Raw genomic sequence first — 6,262 nt, 5'->3', positions numbered from 1 at the left:
TGTATCCACCCAGACAGAGGTAGTTATCTATTAAATTGTTGCAGAAAAGCGTTGCACTGCCCTTGAAATGAGCAGTATGTTTTTAAACTGATAGTGTAAAGAGAAGGTGAAGACCTATCATAGCCTGTGATTGATCTAAGGTTTCTGAGTCCATCTTTCAATTTCAGAGCTCATGAAACATCAGGCTGATCTGTAACAATAAAAAATCTTTAAATTTCCAAGGCAGTGAGAGTGGGAGATAAAGCAAGGCTGCTGTGAAGCTAATTAACCCTTGACAACAAAATAAAAATTTCTAGGCAGCTGCCTTGCTTGTATTGAACCTTAGGGCATATGCTAGTACTCCCATAATGTTGACTGTAATTATAGAGAATCTGAAATAGCTTCGGGAGCAAGTCTGGAGGCAGAAAAGAAAAAAAGCAATTCACAAAACTAGAGACCATAAAAACAGATCATGGAGCTGCTTGAAGTATGGAGAAAGCACAGGGAATGGCAACAACCAGTGGCTGAGAAGAAATATCCAGGGTCTGCAATGGTTTTCCTGTCTTGCCACAACCTGCAGGCATCAGCAGTCACAACCACAGAAAGAGCCTTCAATGGGATCCTGCTTTGCTCTACCCTTTCCTTACTCCTTGACCTATATGAGGAAAGAGGAGAAGTTTCTGGTGAACCTTTTTTTTTTTTTTTTTTGGACCATAGCAGTTGCCTGGGCTGATAGTGCTCTGCCAGACATTGCTCTGGATGTGACAGCCATTGTCTAACACCGTCACTGCCCAAAAGTCCATGGAAATGATGTCACCAGGGAATGGCATCAGGACCATTTGCTTTGAGGCCTTCCTTTTAAGATTGGTGGACGAAATGGTGAACAAGCTGACCTGAACTAAACAGGGTGTTAGGCATGTCCTAGCCAGCCTGCTGGGAGGAGGAGCACAGGCTGTCAGCGGCGGTGCTGTTGGCACAGAGAGGTTTTGAAAAGCACTGTCAGGAAGATGATGTTTTATACCCACTGAGGGATTATTTGAGATAGGCATAACAGTAAGGTATAGATTATAAGCGGTGCGCTGATTATAGTAGTTGGAGGTAAAATGTGTCAAGTATTGAGTGCCTTTCAAGAGACAGCATTGCTGGGGGAGCTGGGGATCAAAACTGGTGAGAAGAGTTTGTGGTCTTCTTCCAGGACATGCAGCAACACTTATCCAACTGCTCATTATTAAATAAAGTGGTGAGAATCCCCTGGAATTCCACTCTTGCAGAAGCTACCTTCACTTTTAGATAATAAAAGAATTTTATTATCTTAGCTTGAATAAAAGAGGTCACTAATTAATGATGTTCTGTTCAGAGGGTATAGCAGTAAGCCCAGAAACAAAGTTTTCCATGACCCCTCCAAAGAAAGCGTCTGTGCCAGACTCCTACAACACTATGGCCAAAAAAAGTCACTCAAGCACCTGTGCACCCAGGAACAAGGAAGAGCTGGCCATCAATCTCCTCAGGAAAATGCATGCTGATTTCAGATGAAATGTTACAAGATGTTGGCCAGAAGCACAGGCCAACAACAACAGAAATAAGGAGTTCTCTAGGCGATAGCACACATAAATTGGCTTGCGAATGAAATACATTATCTTCTTGTCTCCAACTATTATTCTCACTTTCCTGAGACACCTGTTATTATCGTTTATGGTGACTGTACAAATCAAATATATTTTACTGGTAAGCAAGGTTATATGTGATAGTGTGCAGTGAGATAAAGGTTCAGCAATATTGCTTCAGGTTCCTGTTTTCTCCTGTCTAGTGGCTTAGGGGGCAATGAGTAATTTACTGCTGACTGAGGAACACCAGAGAAAGCTCTAAAAAATATCAGGGATTGTGATCTGTGAATATATGATTGGCATGCAAAAACGCTCCTCATGATTTAGAGCTCCCATCATATGAAGGACAGACCCGGGCAGGCAATAACCTCACCAAGGACCAGAACCAGAGCTCTCATTGCTGCACTCCTGTGTGTATTTTAGGCTATCATCAGAGAGAAATTAAACAGAAACAAAACAGGATGCTTGTGTAACACCTCTCCCATGCTGTTTTCTTCACAGCTAGGCTGACCAAAGTCTCTCCTGCCTGCCCTTCCTTCTCAGCCTGTTGTGTCTATATTCTTGGCTGTGCAATGAATGGTTCAGTACCACAAGAAGGTGTGGGGAGCGTTCCTGCCCAGGGTTTGCAATGGCTTGGTGGTGGGATCCCTGTCTAAGGATGCTGAAGAAGTTGGTTCCAGAACCCTCAGCTCCTGGAGCACCTCGTCAGCCTCATAACCAATGCCTGTCCTCAAAGCCCAGGGCCACAGATACCTACCTGTTTTAGGGGAGGAGTTAAGCCTGACACCTACATTGAGTGAGCAGGAAACTATTAGCAGTCTGAACTCAGGTTCTGCTTCACAGAAATGTCTCTCTGTGGCTTAGGGTAGGAGTTATTCTTGGTGTTGGGATTTACTGAAGCATTTCTCTAAAGGAAGAAGAGATGAGCTCTATCACACGTGCAGCATGACTGATGGCCAAAATAAGAGTGTAGAAAGTGTGAACATATACATGTGCAGTGGGGTACAGCCATTAGCTATTTCTGGTTGTGTGTGTTTTTATTTTTTGTTTGTTTTTTTACAGAAATACCTGGAAAATAAGCAATTTCTAGTAAAAGGCAGGAACAGAACTGAAACTGTTTAGAAAAAAGAACAAAACCCTGTTTGTTGCTGTTCTTTCTAAGAAAAGTCTGTTGTTTAAGGACAGCGACTCTAAACATATGACAGAGAAAATAGCATTCAGAAAGCAGTTGTGTGCTTAAAATAACACTGCTTAAAAATGTAATGACTTCATATACTGTTTTGGTTTGGATTGCTTGACAGAGGCATAAAGTTATGTTTTCTGGGTCCTTAAATTGCTTTTATCAATATTTTATTTGCATGTACAATGAGGCACCCAAATATATTCTAAGAATATGCTCATTTGAATTTGGGCTCAGATCTTAAATGCAAGACAGATTTGGAGTAGCATGCATTGACTTCCTAGGACATGTAGGATGCTGGATTAATCATGAAGTGAGAAGTGCCTGTATTGAGGGACTTTGATCTTTTTATCTTTTCCACAGTTGTTGCAACATTTTGACATGAGTGGGTCCAAGAAAGTAAAAAGAAAGTGGGACATGAAATTAACCTCATCCAGCCTCTTTATCAGTTCAGCACACGTCTCCCAGCAGGCCAGCATGTGCCTAGTAAGACAATAAAAGGCCAAGAGACTGACCAGGAGACTACAAACCCATTAATTTCCTATCACTTGTGGGAAAACGCTGGAAGCTCTTGCAGGATTTCTTAAGCAAAAAACTTGGCGAAGTCAATTGATTAGGGAGATTTCAGAGAAAGCCTGCGCTTGCTGAGCTGCCAAGGTAGAAGGGGTTATTATGTCCAGGAAATGTAAGTGTCTTGTTGGCACCATGTAAAACAAAATGGGCAGTGCCCTGTGAGAAAAGCTGGAAGAGTAAATAATGTTTTCCATCTTTAGGAGACTACAACTATTTGATCTTTCACCAGTGATTAGGGGAATTGTCTCTTTTCCCTATGTTAAATCTCCACAGTGCCCACTACATACCAGGGACTGAAAAATGCAACTATTGTAATAAATATTAATTAAAAATATTAAAGCAAAGCACATCTTCCAAGAGCAAATCCTTTACAAAAATGGAACTGCCTCTGAAGAGGAGAGAGGCTCAGTCAGCAAGCACACAACTCAGTGTTTATCCATTTCGTTTGTCCCTGATCCCTGCAGCAGCTGAGAGCCCGGAATCAGGAGAGAGCCAATGTTCTCTGCAGCCCTCCAAATTAAAAGCCATCCTCAAACACTCCAGGATTTCATAAGGAATGATGATGCATCGCTGAATACGGTGGATTTGTGTCCAAGTCTGTTAAAAATTGAGTGGGGAGAAGGTGTTACAGCAAGAGTTTCTACACAATCAGCAATCAGATGAAAGAAAAATCTGTTATAGATGGCCTCTATTCTACTGCTAATGAGCTGAAGAGACCCAGGTGCCTGGAGAGAAAGCTGCTCCACAGCATCTTCCCAGCCTAGGAGCTTTTCAGTGAACGTGTAGGGATGCAGGGACTAACTAAATCCTAGCTCCTGGGCTTCACGGGGCTCTCAGACAGCCAAGGAAAGAAAGTTTGTGTGATGGGGCTGAGGTATTCCCTTCTAGAGGAGGAAAGTCAGATGCTCTTGAATTTTTTTGGACCACCATAAGCTATATTTATCCTTGAGCTGACGACAGCTCTGACAGGGCTGTGCTTCGGTGGTGGTCCTGCATCCTCTCTGCATCTGAACCCATGTGGCACAGGGCCAGGAAAGGGCTGGCAGCCTTGCCAAATTCTCCTGGGAGAATGGGCCAGCACCAGCGATGAGCAGAGCCCGAGCCAGCAGGGATGTCCCGTGGGTACTGCTGTGAAAGAGACCGCTGGCTGAGGGGAGCCATGGGCTGGGTTCAGAGATGTTGTGTGATTTTCCCCACTGCAACTTAAAAGGGAAACCAAGTGAAGGATTTTTTTTTTTTTTATTCGGTTTTAAGAAGTGCCTACATAAAAAGACAGGTTCCAGGGGAAAAAGCAAGAGGTTTCTGACATGCTTGTTCTCTGTCATAAAGCTATGAGAGTAGTATCATGTGGTTGTTTGCTTCTTCGGGATTCTTTATACCTTTGTTTTGTGCAGTCAAAGAGACACGACTGGGCTACAGAAGAAGGATGTTTTGTGTCTCCCCATGTCGGAGAAAAATGAAAGCTGTAAGGGCTGGTGCTGTTGTATGTGAGATGAAGGAGAGGAGAGGAACACCTTCATGTCAAAGGTGGCCTGTGTGAGGGAAGATGAAGTTCCCTGGGGACTTCTGGACACAGGCAGGGGGACAGGGCCCACAGCCTCAAGGAAGGTCACCCATGCAAGGTCCCTGGGGCATATTCTGCTGCCAGGCCAGCAGAGAAGCAAACCCTGAAATCCCCTGCCCCAGGAAGCTGGACTGGCTCAGCCCGTGTACCTACAGGCACGAGCTGCCCCGTGCCCATCAAGACCAAGGGTACCCCAAATACTGCCGGTGCATTGGCATCTCTGAATGCAACTCACTTAGGTTTCCTTGAGAAATAGAAGCATCACGAGCACGTACTGATTTATCGGAACAGAGGTTGTGCATGTACTAAAAAAGGCTGACTTACATCATGGTTTACTTTGAGGGCTGGGGGGAGGCGGGCCTGGCAGGGATAAAATCTCTACAAAACTTCATTCGGAAGCAGCCCCTCCTCTCCGTGCTGCCTGCCGTCTTGGCACTGTCCAGATCACGACTCTTGGCGGTATCCCAGGTTTCTCCTAGCTGCACTTATTGAATCTCCTCCCCTCATTTCCCTCAGCGTGCTTGGAAGACAAAGCCACACAACAGGGTTTGGTGAAAGACTTTCATTTTCCACCCTGAGTGCTAGTTCCCAGGGGAAGCCAAATAAATAAATAAATAAAGCCCTTTAATTACAATTAGTTGCTGCCTTTCAGTTTTGATGACCTGGTGCCACTTTCTCCATAGCACACGGTGGTTGGCTGTAACCCATTCTGGCCAGGTCTCCTGGCACATACATGCCTCAGTGCAGTGTTTCTTTGGAAGACATTTTTTTTCCTCTTTGCCATTTGTCAGGAGCTGTGGACGTGCTTCCAAGCCTTCTGTTGGCTGAGTGGTGAGAGTGTTTAATGTGACATATGTTTATGTGATTATACTAAATTAATGTATATTTAAAAAAACAACAGTGTAATAAGATTAGTAAATTTTAAGATGGAATATCTCGTCTCTGTTGTACGGAGAATGCATTCCTTGGGAATCTGTAGCAGTCTACCCTGCTCAATGAAGTACCTTGAAGGTAAGTAAATGAAATGATTTCTGTATCTTGGACAAGGGAATCTATTTCGAGACTGGATGGTATTACATCCTCTCTGCACATCATTGCTTCTTGGTTCCTGAAGAGAAACTCATCAATCTGTGGTGACAATTATATGGGAAACCTCAAGGAAAGCAGATTTAAAAAAAAAAAAAAAGGAAAGGAAAGGTATATGGATTAGCGATTTGAGAGGCAGCAAAGCATGGGGGAAGCAGCTAAGAAGGATCCTAGAAGAGTGTGAATTATTTATAGATGAGTTAACTGGATCACAGAGAACGAATCCAGGATGGTATTGCTTAGCAAAGGCTACCTGAGTATATCCCATCAGCATGT

This window comes from Aythya marila, assembly GCF_965140915.1.
Source record: "Aythya marila genome assembly, chromosome: 3".
Classification (NCBI taxonomy): domain Eukaryota; kingdom Metazoa; phylum Chordata; class Aves; order Anseriformes; family Anatidae; genus Aythya; species Aythya marila.
Note: the sequence above shows the minus strand (reverse complement) of the source record.